The sequence below is a fragment of the Ictidomys tridecemlineatus genome, chromosome X (genome assembly GCF_052094955.1).
Source record: "Ictidomys tridecemlineatus isolate mIctTri1 chromosome X, mIctTri1.hap1, whole genome shotgun sequence".
Taxonomy (NCBI): domain Eukaryota; kingdom Metazoa; phylum Chordata; class Mammalia; order Rodentia; family Sciuridae; genus Ictidomys; species Ictidomys tridecemlineatus.
In genome coordinates, this window is record NC_135493.1 from 72,770,204 (window position 1) to 72,786,782 (window position 16,579).

The window sequence follows — 16,579 nt, forward strand, 5'->3', positions numbered from 1 at the left end:
ATAGATCTAGGAATGATTCCAGGAAGAGGAATTTAAGTGAAACCTAAGGAATGACTTTCTGTGTTCAAAAAGATGGGAGATGCTGTTTTTAAAGAAAGTAACGCAATGAATTTCGAGGCATCCTGTCTAAACTTTGATCCAAAGCTTGAGCCTTCTCTGCAACATTTCTAGCATGTGCTCTGCCTAACTCATGTTGTGCACCAACAAAAATGGGAAACTTGCCCTCTCTCGAGGCAGCCGGTTTTATGACAGCATAGCTTGGACTCTGAGAAAGTTCTATCTCACTATAGCTGTCGCTTCTTAGCTCTGTCACCTAGGACCCCACAGAACCTGCCTGCTCCCTATGCCCCTCAGAAATCTGAAGTCTCTGAAGTCACATATACAGGCCACAGTTTGTATGTACTTACATGAATATACCACAGTGAAATTCAACATCAAGTATTTACACAACCGGCATGGTAGTGCATGCCTGTAATCCAAGCAGCACAGGAGGCTGAGGTAGGAGGATCGCAAGTTCAAAGCCAGCCTCAGAAAAAGCAAGGTGCTAAGCGAGACCCTGTCTTTTAAATAAAATACAAAATAGAGCTGGGGATGTAGCACAGTGGTTGAGTGCCCCTGAGTTCAATCCTGGTACCAACCAACCAACCAACAAATAGCTACAGTTCCTCCAACTGGTCCTCATGGGACTTGGGTTCTAAGCCCCTCCCAAGACTCTCACTCCTTTGACCAGACACCAGTGTTTCTACAATGTATAGGGCTTCCAGGCTGGGCACACATTCCAGGGGTCAGAGAAAGGCAAGGCTGTGATTTACTTTATTTGATCTCTTTACCTCTCTTGGTATATCCCAAGTTCATGGTAGCTTTCGGGGTGACATCTCTGCACAATGCTCCTCTCCTTCCTTGGAAGGACTGGCTCTGTTGGAGAGGTCAGCTCATTGCTGGAATCATGGGGCCTACTCTGAGGCTCCATGATTGGTTGTCACGGGAAGTAAATGAGATAATGGACAGAAAATGCCTGACACATGGCAAGAGCTCAGTATACATTAGCTCTCTTTCCCCTTCCTCATTTCTCAGCCCCAGGGCCTGGCTAACAGCTGGGGGCATCTCCAGGCCTGTGTGTGAAGGAGAAGCCAATGGGTGGAGTAGCAGGACAGTAACCAGATGGCTCAGATTTCCGGGGACAAGCCTAATTTTAAATACTTTGCTCTGTGATCAAATCATGCATTAGGCAATCTGGCCTGATTTTTTAGCTTGAAAAGCACGATCACTAGAGTTGATAGTGACATAGTGGCAATGCTCTGGTATAGACCAGCAAGCTGAAGATGGGCAGCACTTGCATTCTGGTCAGAAAATAACGTGTCCACCCTGTGTGGTGACATCAGGTGGTGATCTTATAGAAAGTGGTGACAGAGGGAGAAAAGCAGGACTCTTAAAGTTTGAGGCTAATATTAGATAGATTTCCCTGGAAGTTACTGTGTATAATGTCCAAGGGGGGCATTTCAACAAGAGAGCTGGAATCTGACAATTAGGATTGGCATTAGTTCCAGTTTGATCACAAATTTGCTGTGTGACCTCAAGCAAATTCTCTGGGTCTGTGTTCCCATCTATAAGATGAAAGATTTGAATTAGGTATCCTCTAAATGTCTTTATAGTTGCAAAGTTTCACGATTTCCCTATGTGTGTGTTGACATATCCTACAGAGTCTTTGTGCATCTTTGTTTTTCTCTGAACTGTCAGTCTATTTCTTTGTCTCTCCTTCCCTTTTCTTCCCTTTCTCTGTCTGTCCCTGTCTCCTCCTCCCCCTGTCCCATCTCGCTCTCTCTCTGCAGGCCCAGCCACCTCTTCTCCCCCTCGGATATTCTGTCCTGCCTCATCAGTAAGCAGCTCCTCATCCCAGCTCTGGGTCCTCTCTGCCTCAGTGGCCCCACCAGCACTTAGGGTACCAATCTGGCCAACTATAGGCCTGAAGAAGGGGGGCTGGGCAAGTGGAATAGTCCTGACCCTCACTGCTTACCATGGTCCTCTGCTGCCACCTGTCGTTTAGTCTGGAATGGCACTGCTCTGGGGCTGCCTGGTCTTATAGGGGCCATGAATGCTGCTCCCGCCAACAGGAATCCATTACATGCAGTGTCCTGCCAGGCCTGATTTAAAGCTCATCCTGTAATCCGTCTTGCGCCCCCTCTGGGCCTGTCTCCGGTTTCCTTGCCTGTGAAATGGATGGAAGTTGTCTTCAACTCTGGCAGAGATGGGTGAGGAGTAGGGGCTCCAGGGATACCTAGCTTTGCATCCTGCCCCTGCCCTTGGCCTGCTGGATGACCTGGGGTGAATCCTTCCTCTTCTTTGGAGCCTATGGTCTAAAGTGGATGAGGTAGGGAAACACAGTTGAGAGAAAAAGGATAAGATACATTACTGTCTTTCAGGCAGGCAGTACGTGACTGAGAAACTGGACATCGACATGCCCACCGTGTCTACAAACCTTTGGCTAAGGCCACACCTCCATCTTAGTAGCCAAGCTTTTCCATTCATTCATCCATTCACTTACCCACTCATTCATTCTACCAAGCCACCCAGGGCTGTGGGAAACAACACTTATCAGCTGAGAATCTGGCCTTCTCTCTTCAGTTCTACTACTGATTCCCTAACCTGGGGCAAGCCTGTGTCTCTCTCTAAGCCTCTGTTCCCTTCTCTGTGTCATGAAAGGGTTGGGACAGACCAGAGGAAGTTGAAATCCCCTCCCTCATCCTACTATTCTCAAATGATGATTCTCCAATTGCTGGTGTCCTGCCAGACATGCTGGGCAATCAATTACATGCCCCCACTCGGAGACTAGGAATGTCCTACCTCATACCTCCCAGAGTTCTTCCATCCACTCCGTAGGCCTCTGGATGGCCTTTGCAACACCCACCCCCAACAATCAGCCCTTGCTGAGTCCCCTTGCCTCCCTCTAGGGCACGGTTCTAATGCCAACCATCAGATCACAAGTCAAGCACAGGACTAGATGTTATTTAGCCCTGCTCATTTGGGGGCATGAAGATCAGCAGTCCTTGGCACCAAAAAGTCTCTTTAGACTTCCTCCTGGCAATGCCAGTCTCAGGGTCCCTGGAGGCTTGAACTAGGGCCAGGATAAGGGCTGGAGCTAGATGGAGGCAGACACAGTGTCCCAAACTCCTTTCTCAGGTTTTAAATCCACTGAGACTCCTGCAGTGCAGCATTGGCATTTGAAAACAAGGTCTTCAAGGGGTGCTAAGGATTTCAGGCCTGGGGCCCGTGGCTTCCTGGCCCAAGATCTGCTCCCAGAAACCCAGTTAGCCTTAGCCTCTCAGCCTTGGCTGCATAGGCATGGGCAAGATGCCATGCACAGAATTGCAGCCAGGTAGCAGCCGCCCAAAAGGAGCTGCCTGGTGGTGTCTGGGAGCTGTTCCTCATCTCCCAGCCCCTTCAAGCCCCCCCACCCCCAGCCGCCCATGAGGGAGGTCCTGCCCACATCTGCTGCTGGCCGTCACATCTGCAATGGATTACTGGGCTGGCCCTGGCTCAGGCTCATCCCAGATGTGGATTCCCCTGGAATGTGCCTTCTCTCTAATTGTCCAGCCTCTGAAGGGTCTTGCCCCCCCTCCTCTGTGTCCGCCCCTGCTGCACCCCAGCGAGCACACTGAGGCCTTCCTCCTTTCCCACAGCTTGTGCCGGAACAGCCACAGCCGGGACCAGGGCCAGCCCGGTGGGGGGCCGCACTCTCCTCCAGCCTGGTCCATGGGGTTGGGGAGCGGGAGGTCTCAGCCCATCCCCCTTCTTTTTTCCTGGGGCCAGGCACTTGGGGGCAGAGGGAGAAACTCTGGAAAACTCACTAGAGGTGAAAGAATTTGGCTCCGAAGTGCAGGCTCCCCTAATCCCTGGCCCTTCCTGGGAATGCCATTAACCTCCCCAGCCCCACTGATGGAAAGAACAGGTCTTCTCTGGGGCCAGGCCAGCTCCTAGGAGGCTCCCAAATGACAGCCTGACTGGGCAAAAGTGGCTCTCTTGGGTCCCAACCCACATCTTCATGTCCCAGCAGTTGCAACAGCCTCCCAGGTAGTGTGTGGGATCTGGTCTCTGTAGATTTAGGTGGTCCTTTGCAGGGCCTCCAGAGGAATTTTTACAGCACAAATGTTAGCCTGGACTTTGGTTTTGAAACTTAACTCTGCCACAGCCTGGCTGTGTGGTCCTGGGCAAGTGACTTCACCTCTCTGAGCCTCACAATCCTCTGGAAGAAGATACCACCACCATTATCTGGCTGAGTTGTATTGAGTGCATGCTATGAACTAGGCTCTATATTAAGTACTTTACATGTCTTACCTCAGAAAAGGACCATGAGTAAGGTGTTGTTATTATTTCTGTTTCACAGGTGATCAAACAGAGCCATTCAAAAGTCTTATAACATGCCCAAAGTCACAGAGCTAGTATGTGTTAAGGCCAGGATTTGAACCCAGGCTGGTTGACACCTGAGCCTGCAGACAGGGATTTCATTTAATGAAACCTAATATAATCTCCATTAAGGCCAGGCACAGTGGCACACACCTGTAATCCCAGCAGCTCAGGGGGCTGAGGCAGGAGGATTATGAGTTTAAAGCCAGCCTCAGCAACTTTGCGAGGCCCTGAGCAACTCAGTGAGACCCTGTCACTAAATAAAATACAGTATAGGGCTGGGGATGTGGCTCAGTGGTCGAGTGCCCTTGAGCTCAATCCCTGGTACCAAATAAAAAACCAAACCTCCATTATTAAAAATAATACTCCCAGGCTGGGGATGTACCTTAGTGGTAGAGCTCCTGCCCAGCATGTGTGAGGCACTGGGTTCCAACTTCAGCAACACATAAAAATACACTCATCACCTCTTTGCTTAAAAATAGCTCTCCAATATTTACAAGTTAAAGATCATATCAATGGAATCTAATATAATTTTATTATTATTAAAAATAATACACTGATCATCTCCTTGCTTAAAAACCAATAGCTTGATAATAAATATCATTTTAATGGAACTTAATATAACCTGTTATTACTAAAAACAATAATTGGATTATCTCCTTGTTTCAAAAACAATAGCTTCTTAATGCTTACAAGATAAAGTTCAATTTCCCCAGTCTGGTCTTTAAGGTCCTTCTGAAACTAGTTCTTTTAGCCTTTGCCCCGACCTCCTTTCCTCAATTTGAGACCATGTTTCTGTTTCCTCTCATTTTCATTTGATGATCTGAGTCTGTGCTGTGGTGCTCTCGGCCTGGAAACCCTTTTCCATGTGCACCTGCTGCTCTCCTACTCATCCTGCAAGAATGAGGCCAACTGTCAGCACCCACTGAACCCTTCTTCCACAGCTGATTCCTCTTTGCACCATAACGTTTTGTCCATATATCAACTATGGTGCATTTTATGTTGTATTGTAAGGGGCAAATCTCTTCCACTCTCTGGGCCTCAGTGACCCCAATGGATGGCTCCTAAAAGCCCTTTTAGATTTGTTTTTCTGTGACCTACAAGTCAATACCTGAGAGGACTCTGGGCTGGCCTTGGCCCAGCCAACAGCGTGGGGAGGACATACAGAGGGGAGGGGAGGGGAGGGGAGGGGAGGGGAGGGGAGGGGAGGGGAGGGGAGGGGAGGGGAGGGGAGGGGAGGGGAGGGGAGGGGAGGAGAGGAGAGGAGAGGAGAGGAGAGGAGAGGAGAGGAGAGGAGAGGAGAGGAGAGGAGAGGAGAGGAGAGGAGAGGAGAGAAGTCTCGGGAAGGAGAGGAGAGATCCTGAGTCCTGTGATCACTCCTTCCTTTCTCACCACTTTCCTCACCTTTCAGAAACCTCTTGAAAATCCACTTCCTACCAATAGTCTTTCCTGCCCCTCTAGCAGTACCAGAAATGGCTCATCCATTTCACAACACACTAAGCCAGGGACAGCTGCAACCACTAAATCTACCCTAGGACTCATCAGCTGCTATAGTTTGTTCTTTGCACAAGGGGTGGCCCAGCTAGGAATCTTTGCCCAGGCATCTGTTTATCTGTATGTCCATCCATATTTCTGTCTCCTCCAGCTGAGTGCGGTGGCACATGATGGTAATCCCAGTGGCTCGGGAGGCTGAGGCAGGAGGATCCCAAGTTCGAAGCCGGCCTCAGCAACTTAGTGAGGTGCTAAGCAACTCAGTGAGACCCGTCTCTAAATAAAATACAAAATAGGGCTGGAAATGTGGCTTAGTCATTGAGTGCCCCTGAGTTCAATCCCCAGTACCCCTCCAAAAAAAAAAAAAAAAAAAGATTGTTCTCCTCCAACCGGAAAAAGAACCAGGCACATCAGAGCCACGGGTGTGGCTTTGGGATTATCTGGAGCACTGATCCTCCTGGTTCCCCAGCTGGGGAGCAACAACTCAGAGGACTTGGCCAAAGACCCCTAGCTAATCAGAGGAAGGGCTACTAATTGAGCTCTCCTCATCTAATTCTGTATTCCCAGCTCTTAACCCCTCACTTCAGGGTAACCCCTGTGCTGCTTGGGTTGGAGTCACAGAGAGGGCTGAACAACCCCAGTTCAGTGTAGGCTCTCTGGAACCTAGGTCAGCTTAAGTCACCCCTGCTGCTTCTGGTCATCTCCTCAGCACTGAGGCCTCCACAGCACATAGCGTCCCTGCTCCCCCTCTTCCATGTGGTGCGGAATGTGTCATTTCTGTGGTCTGTGTCCCATCCCTCTCTCCTAAAATAAATGACTGACTGACAGATCCACTGGCTGGCTGATTGCCTAGCTGGTCACAGCTGGTTGACAGACAGATGGACTGTTTGGTTGTCTGATTGACTGACACTGTCCTGCCGGCTAATAGAGACCGACAGTTGATGGACAGGCTGACTGACAGACAGACGAGCTGATAGACTGACTGACTCTGGAAAGACCCCAGAGGGTCCAAGAACACCAGCACACCAAGGAGAGGGGCAATATACCCTGAGTCCCTCAGCAAGGCTTTTGTCAAGACACCTCCAGAAGCCTGTCACCAATGAGAACAGGAGGGAAGTGTGGAGGGGTGGGGGCACAGAGGGGCTAATAGAAACCAGATGTGCTGCCGGCCTGCCTCAGTAGGGGCACTTCAGGTGGGGACCAGACCTGGCTCCTGGCACCAGGACATTTCTGGTGGGCACCTTGCAGAAAAGCAAGAAGGAGCCAAGAGGGCTGGACCCACAGAGAACCTTCCCCTGAGCGTGCTGAGCCTCACCAGGCTTGCAGGAAGAGGAATCTCATCCTTCTCCCTGCCATATCCTCCATCCAGTTGACATTTAAAAATAATAGACGCTGTCTGGCTTTTTACAAAAGAGCGGGGCCCTCGGTAGGCTCACAGGATTTCGAGCTGGTTCCTATTAAGTTCTTTGCAATTGGAAGGCACTCCATTTCTCAGGCAAGCCCACATCATTTTGCTGACAAGTGGAAGTGTGTTTGGGAGCTGCTTTCATGTTTCTCAGGGTTGGTCATTTCATCCCCTCGTGTCTGTCACTGCACTCCTGGGACATATTAGAGGCGGAGAGATGGAGTTCCTTCCATCCCTCCTTTCAGACCTTCTCTAAAGAGATCCAGTTGCCCACAGGGAAGAAAGCTCAGGCCCTATGGGGGAAGGCCTGGGGTGAGTCTTGGGAAGCCCTCTGCCCTCAATGGTCTTGCAGAAGGGGCTGGCTGGGCCTGCAAGAAAGGCCCCTGGAATCTGGGAGTGCAAGGGAGGGAGGAAATCCTGCTTCCAGACTACTGGGTCCATGGTCAGTCTCACATAATTGTAGTCATAACAAACACATTTGAAGCTCACAGGCCTGTGCAAAACAATGTGATTAATAAGGGAAGACATAAAGCAAATTAGCACTCCAGACAAGCAAATTGTTTTCAGGGCCATGGAGCCAACCAGAGGCCAGGCTGCCCTGCTGGCCACCTCGTACCCCATCCCATCTATGCCTGCCCTACCAACTTCTGGTCTTTCCCATTTATCTTCCCATAGCAAGGGCAAATCTCTGACCCACAGTCTAGGCAGAAAGAAGGGTAACAAGAAGGGACAATGCCATGAAAAGTTTGCAGTGAGGCACAGTGGAAAGGGCCTGCCTGGGAGTTAGGGGACATGAGTTCTAGTCCTGGCGCTGGTGTGGATCAGTTCTTTGGCAGGTTAACAGAACATATATTTTCACTCAACATTAAAAAGATCTTTGCAGAAGTGTGAGCTGCCCAACGGTGAAATAGTGAACTCCTACACTACAGGTGTGCTAACAGAGCTTGGGATGGCCATTGGGATGTCATTGAAAGAGTTCAGCAAAAAATAAGGAAATGGGGGTGCCTCCTTCTCAAGCTGGTTCTCTGGCTCTGGAATCTTAGGCAAATCACTTGAATCATTCGAATCTTGAGTTTCTGATCTGAGGGAACAATAAAAGGAAAAGCTCCCAAAGGATGCTGTGTGCAAGTGCTATGAGAAGGACTAGAGAAGCCAGGCATGGTGCCACGTGCCTGTAATTTCAGTGATTTCAGAAGCCAAGGCAGGAGGATCACAAGTTAGGGGATAGCCTCAGCTATTTAGCCAGACCCAGTGTCAAAAAAAAAAAAAAAAAAAGTCGGACTCAGAGTGTGGCTCACAAGGACTAGAAATCCATAAGGGATGATCCTGGGAGTCATCATGTCCCAACCCCATGATGTTGGTGGTTCTGTACTACGGGGGGAATAGGGAGCCTCCTAGTCCAAACCCTTCTGCATCCCCCAACTTTCCCCAGCCCCTAAGCCCAGCTTAGACTGCACCTCATCTCTTCATCTTGAGCGATTGACTTCCCCTGACCTTACCTCTGAGCAGCCACAGATGGTGGCATTTGCAGAATTCACAATTCAGTTACCTGCTGTTTCTCTAATGTCATCCTGAACTGTTCCTAAATGTTTTCATGATTGCTTACCTCCCTCCTCGTCCAGACTGTATTTAATTCTTCAGTACACACTTTGTTCCAAAAAGTATTCAAAGTAGAAACCAGACTGTGAGCTCCATGGGGGCCAGGACTGGATCTTTCACATCTTGAGCAGAGCAGGCATCCTATCAGCCAGCATAGTAGATTGCACACACCGGAAACCAGGCCAGCTTCCCTACTTCCTCCTATTAGAAGGGCATAGTTCACAGACTCATGCAGAGGTTTGAGATGCTTGAACAGGGGTGATGAGGTCCAGCCAAGATCCTACACTAGCAGCAGACTGTTACATGTTGTCATTAACACTACCTCCTCTGGACACTTGCCCTTGTGCCAGCAGACTCTCGGCTATGCTGCAGCTATCACATGTAATCTCTTGCCATAGGGTGGGGCCAACCGACTGGCTGTGTTTAGGTCACAGGAATGTGTCTAGCTATGTGTCTATACCCTTTTGGATGCTGTGCTACTCCTACATACCCTCAAACAGGCCAGGCACTCCATTCTAGTCATTCACCACTGCCTCCTCCTGCCCAGTGCTACAGTAGTTGTGGGCTGGGTTTGATCTAGGTGTTGGCAGAGGTTTTCAGAGTCACCTCAGGCTTCAGTCTATACTGCTATTGTATCCTGTATGGCTGGGTCAACTCCTCTAATTTTGCTTCACAACAAAGCCGGGTTCCTATCTCAGAGAAGTCCTCTATGAACCTGTCAATGGGACATTGAAATGAAGAATCCCTGTTCAGCCTCGGTCTGTACCCACCCACCCTCCTCTGGACTTCCCACTCTACCAGACCTCCCTTCAATTCTTCAAGCTAAATACTTCATTGTTTATCCATCTGTTTCCAACTTCACTTCATCCTTTGGCCTTGATGTATTTTCCTATTTTCCAACCTGGGGCATCTTGACAAGGAATTCTGACTCTATTCCAGCAATATTGTTCTAGGCTGCCTCAAGGAACTCCCACCACACTCTCACCAGACCTAGGCTCCATTCTCTATATGAATCAGCTTTTCTTGGCCACACTCTACTTGGCTACCAGAGCAACAACTACTGAAGCCTGGTGACCTGTTAGGAAGGATGGATGGTGGGGTGAGGGCTGTTGATTGGTGGCTCAACAGTGACTGCTCAATTGGGGTCTGATGTTCATGGAATGATTATCATAGTTTGTTTCAACTTGTACCTTTATCTGTAGCCCCATTTGCCTTGGAGAAATAAGGTTTGAGCTTGTTGAGAATCTATTCCCACAGGGAAATTCTGGAGAAGTTCTGTAGGTGTGAATCCTGTGCTGCCCAGTACTGGGTTGGACTCTAGCCTGGGGTTCTTCCTGATTGGCTGGGTTTTATCCTTATTCAAAGTAGTTCATGAGTTCCTAACTCCACTGCCTCAGTATAGCTGCCAGACAATCCATATGCCTCCCAACAGCTAGCTCTGCGTCAACACCCAGGACTTGAGTTCTTGTTTAAAACATAAGCTCACTTGCCCCAGCCTACCTTAACCACTCATAGAAGCCTCAACTTCGGTCTCATAACACCAGGTAATTGTATCCCAGGGACAATTCCAGGAATCAATTCTGATTTCTTGGTAGCATTTAGGAAACTCAAAAACTCTCAAAGAAAAATAAAAGTATTATTGTGATGAGTTAGCCTCTAGAGCTTTAATTTCCCAGTCACCTTTGGTTTTTAAAATTATTTTAAAAGAGACGGGCTTGTGGCAGAGCCAGCCAGCTGTTCAACAAAGATTTTTACTTTCCTTCCATAGTATAGAATTTTTGCTGAGAACCAACAGCCCAGCCATGGTATCCATTTCCCAGTGTTCTTGCATAAGTTAGGCCACATGGCTGGCTTTATTGGCAACAATAAGCAGAATTGATAGGCAATCACTTACAGGCTGAAATAATTAAGTGGGAGTTCCTTACTCACATTCTCTACCACTTTTCTTGCAACCTTGAGGCCATTGTTGAAGATGGCAGCATTATCAGATGAATAAAGCTGAGTGTCTGGATGGCAACAGGGAACAGAGCACCCTTACCCTGAAGACCACATTGGACTGATGTGAGAGAAGGTCTCGAAAAGTTTGTGAGGCTGGCCTCAAACTTGAGATCCTCCTGACTCAGTCTCCTGAGTAGTTGTGGTTACAGGCATGTACCACAATGCCTATGCCTCACTGATGTTAAACTTTTATTATGTTAAGATTTTGAGATTGTGAAGTTGGTGTTACAACAGTTAACTCACCCTGACAAATACCTTGATCCAAACATGCAGCCCAGTGTTGTCTCCCATACCCTGAGGCTACTGCTAAGAGGCTACTGCTTTGACCCATGCCAGATTCTTTGCAGAGCTCTTAAGCTCGCCTCTCCATAGCTTACATAAATAGATATTCAATAACATCACAAAACCAGATCTTTGGATTTTATCTCTGACAGGTGGCCAAGAACTTGACACATGCTTCCCCAGTACTTTCTCCACCCCAAATGATTTATACTAGTCCTGCATCATCGTTGAGGAATGTTTCAAGACCCTCAGTGGATGTCTGAATGTTTAGACAATACCAAGCCCTATGTATGCAAAGTTTTTCCTATAGATACATACTGATGATAAAGTTTAATTTATAAATTGGGCACAGTAAGAGACTAGCAACATTAACAATAAAATTGAACAAATATAACTATATACAGCATTACTATTCTTGCATTTTAGGGCTATTATTCCATAAAATAAGAGTTACTTGAACACAAGAGCTGTGATACCAAGATGGCTACAAACTAACAAGGGGGTAGTATATACTGTGTGTGTACACTGGATAAAAAGGATGATTCATGTTCCAAGTGGAATGGAATAGGATGGCTTAAGATTTCATCACATAGTCAAAACATCATGCAATTTAAAACTTGTCAATTGTTTACTTCTAGAACTTTCCATTTAATATTTTCAGATTATGGTGGACAGCAGGCAACTAAAACTGGAGGAAAAATCATGGATAACTATACTCCTAAATCAATTACCAAACATGGACAAACAATTTTGGGCCTTCAACTAGTGTCTCACATCATGAACAGTACCCTACAAGCTCTCTAAAATGCCTCCTTGTATAGTCTCTAAAACATTTTTTAAAGTGCTTATTCTTTTTTTCCATAGTTTTTATCAGTGTATTGTACATAGTGACGGGATTTTTTTTGTTACATATTTGTATGTGCACACAATATAACAATATAATTTGGCCAATAAAAGTACATATTCTTTATCACATTTGAGCTACTCTTCAAATTACTTTCTCAGGAAGTGGTTTACTGCCACTTCCTGAGTCACTTTATAGCAGACTCATCGCCAAACAGCCCACAAGACCTCAGAAGTTTGGGTACCCGATAGCATACAACACAGGCTGTGTCTCTTGTTTTGTCATCTGTCTCAGGTCCCTATGCCTCACAGGCTCTAATGTTTATTTGGCTCTTCCACTCAATCCTACCATATCCCTTATGGTATATGGAAGACATCTCTCCAGGAAAAAAAACTAAAAAACTGATGCCTTCTAAAAATTGTATGTCCATGTCTAAATTACTGAGGAAAATCTTAGGCTTGAACCAGCCTAGAATAGTCTCAGTGCAAATAGTCCCAGTTCTCCAGTAAAGCATCCATTACCAAACATGACCATCCCCAGGGACTTTAGTGCCAAGATGAGACCACTGCTGTCTCCAGCACAATCTTCTCCTGATGGAAGGTAGCCTCGGCATTACTGCCTGCACTCATCCACTTTGTCTCCAGCTTCAAAATCATTCTACTAACAATTTAGGGGTCACAGAGACCCACCTTCACTCAGTTCTTCAATATGCTTTGCTTTGGATGCAGCTAGACTCTTTTTTTTTTTTTTATAAAGAGAGTGAGAGGAGAGGAGAGAGAGAGAGAGAGAGAGAGAGAGAGAGAATTTCCAACATTTTTTTATTTTTTAGTTCTTGGTGGACACAACATCTTTGTTGGTATGTGGTGCTGAGGATCGAACCCGGGCCGCACACATGCCAGGCGAGTGCGCTACCGCTTGAGCCACATCCCCAGCCCAAGACTCTTGTGTCATACTTTAACAAACCTAGATGGGGCCTCATCTCCTGACACCCCTGATGTAACTCCCTTATTATACCCTTTAACATCAGAAGAGTTGGCTAGTACAGTCCTTTTCTGGGGGGAAAAGTCTGACTATTACCTGATCAATCACACACTGAGAGCCCAGAACAATGTGAAGAATAGGTCTTTACTCCCAGCTCCTCTTGCCTATTTCCATCTGGAGAGTGGACACTCCCTCTCTGTCCCTCACCCCCTCCTACCACACCTCCCTTGGATTAGCTTCTCTATCCAAATCAATGGCCCAGGCAAGCCTTTGTTCTCCCTTTTCAGGGCCACCCACAGAGTTGCCCTGTCTTGGTGTCTCCATGATCCTCTTCTCTGACACTCCCTCTCTCCTCTTATCCATACCAGGCTCCTTGTCCTTTTAAATTCCCCTTCCCCTCAAGATCCATCATTTTTTCCTTCTCATCCTGAAGCTTGGGCTATCCATCTACTTTCCCTGCCCCTGGATGGAGCTAGAAAGAGCTTTGGACCCTTGCAGGTGTAAAGGGAGTTGGAACTCGCTGATCCAGCTTCAGGGTCAAGCACTTACAAGACAATTAAGCCTTTTATACTGACAAGAGTGACCGCCTCTTAGTGTGCCCCCATGTGTATTGCTCCTAAATAATCTCCTATTGATTTGCTTCCCTATAAGTTGCATCACAAAAGTTCCCCTTCTTTTATCCCAGCATGGTGTGTTCTGGGCTCCAGGAAGGGTATAGGGGCAAAAAACTCTTTTAGCTACATTGGGTAGCCCTAGTCATGGGATATTACTATGGATTTCTTCTCAACTTCTCCAGACTTCAGTTCTACCCCATCGCCATCATTTATTCCATTAATTTATTAATCAATCAATGTATATAAAAACCTCACTGTTCCAGGCCCTAAGCAAGGTGCTGGGGATACACAGACAAATAAGAGGTACATCTTACTCTCTGCTTGCTCCCAGACCTCTTTGAGAGACCTGCAATGGAAACAGATGAGTACAATACACTGCTCTCAGTGCTATGACAAAAGAAAGCCACAAGGAATGAGGTAACAAGCCTAGTGCATAGTTAGAGAGGACTTCCCAGCAGACAGGGTAACTGAGCTGAGGCTTGCAGGGGCTGAGAGGCAATCCAGGTCGCTGTGATTTGGTTGTGAGATGTCCCCCAAAAGCTCATATATGAGACAATGCAAGAAGGTTTGGAGGAGAAGTGATTGGGTTATAGCCTTAACCCAATTAGCGAATTAATCCCTAATGGGATTAACTGAGTGGTAACTGGAGGCAGGTGGGGTGTAGCTATGAGGTAAATGTTTGTCTGGCCAGTGGAGACTCTAGCTGCTTCCTGACCATCCTGTGAGCTGCTTTCCTCTGCCACACTCTTCTGCCATGATGTTCTTCTGCCTCACCTCCAGCCCTGAGGAATGGAGTCAGACTTCCATGGACTAAGACATCTGAAACTGTGAGTCCTCAAATAAACTTTTCCTCCTCTACAATTGTTCTGGTCAGGTCTTTTAGTCACAGTGGTGAAAAAGCTGACTAAAACACAGGCAGAGGCAATCCTGGAGTAAAGGCCTGTGACAAAACTAAGGAAGCTGGTATCTCACCTGGCTCCTATACCCCAAGGGTGGTAGTCAAATATTTAACAGCTGAACGGGCACTCTCTTCCACCAGCCAAAATGAGGTGATGGCCAATCAGAACAGAGGCTGCCTGTATCCTACTTTTATGGATCAATGACTGGTAAGGGGTGGGGTCTCACCAAAATTCTTACCTTCCTCCTGATTTGCCTAACCCTGTAGTTGGGAGAGAAGACCTGGTAAAGATCTGAGGTTAAATGTCCCAAGAATCTAGTGGAGGATGAGAATAAAAGTCAGATTCAGGTTGATTTAGTGAAAAGAAGAAAATTCTATTTTTTATCAATATAACAGGATGAGGCAGTGCCTAAAAAGTGATATACTGGGCTTGGAGTCCACAGGTGCTCCCCTGAGGGTATGGGAAGGGGCCAGCATGAAAAGGTAAAGTTTCTATAGGTTTGCCCTGGTGACACTAGCTTGAGGGGAGCTAATAACTGTGGGTACCCCAGCCCCTCACTCCTCTTGACCCCTTTTTGGTAGTAGGTCATTCAATTAAATAATCAGAGTGCCCTCTGGTGGACTGAAGTGGCCACAGGCTTGAGGAAAATTATATTTGGTGGGTTGACATGCCTATGACTAGGCGATGCTCTGAACTAGAGGATTGACATATTGCATCTCCCTAAATTCTGGTTCATTGCAGCTAGCTTCACAGTGGAGCCAGAAGGGATGGGCCAGTGGCAGGCACAGAAGAGTGTCATGATGGAAAATGTGAGCTATAGAATGGGCTGCTGTGTGCCAATAAACTGTGGTGAAGTAGTTGGTCAGTGGTCCTCCTTGTGGGAAGTAAAATCCCTGAGGTGGCCTCCAGTGTCCTGTTACACTTTCTGGCTGGCTTCACATTTGTGCTTGGTAAGCAGTACAAAGGGGTGTTTGTACTTTTTTGAAGCTCCTTCCCAAATGGGGCCACCACATAGGTACCTGCTCAGAAATACAGATGCTAGAGAAGTGGCTGGGAACACAGGCTTGGCAGGCGGACAGTCAGAATTCAAAGGCCAGCTCTACCACTTCCTTAGCTGTGCTAACTTAAGCGAGATAACTTCTCTGTGTCTCAGATTCCTTGTGCAAATTGGGAACATTTTCCTTCCAGGGAATTCTGAGGATTAAAATAGATCATAGGTCTAAAAGGTTAGAGTAGTGGCTGGTATATGGTGAGCACCCCGGAATTAATAGCTGTTCTAGTTGAAAGGGGCCTGAAGCCAAGGGCGGACCTTGCATTGGGGAAGGGAGTAGTCATTTTTTTGCAGAGATAATCTGTGGCAAGCATGTGGCTTGAGGGGAAGGATCAGGATTCTTAGTCTGGCTTCTGTCTATACAGGAACTTGGGGCTTGGGACATCTGCAGTGGAACTTTTTGTGGTCCAGGCATAGCCTTTTCTCTTTTCCTTGGAGTCATGTCTCTAGTATAAGCATCTGACATCTTGACAAGCTAGGGTAAATAAACCTCAGGGATCCACTAGGCTGGTGTGGTGACATAGGTGGTGGAGGGGTCTTGCCAGGGGCCAAATGGTGGTGTTGGGATGATGCCTAAGACTCTTCAGCCTTCAGTCCCTTTGAGGATTGTGGGGGGCTGATCCTAGAACTCTGCCAGCACCCACTGAGCCTAGGAGCTCTGGTCCTGAGGGAGGCTTGTAGTTCTTGGGGCAGGAAGCTGCTGGAGAGCTCAGAGTCCCCAGGCTGACAAATGTCAGCTCAGCAGTTCTGGGCCCCTCATGGTTAGAATCCAATAACTGGATCCCTGGGAATAAAGTCCTGCTTTGGGGAAGTCTGCAACTACTCTTAGGATGTGGTGGCTGCTGTATGAGGCCATGAACATCCAAAGACCTTGCAAGGTGCCCTTCTCCATCCTGAACTCTTCCTTCCACAGAGTAATGGGAACAGTATCCCTAATGTCAACAGTGTATTTATCAAATCCCTCCTGGGGTGCCAGAACAGCTTGTGAAGAATGGGAGCTCTGGCATCAGCGAG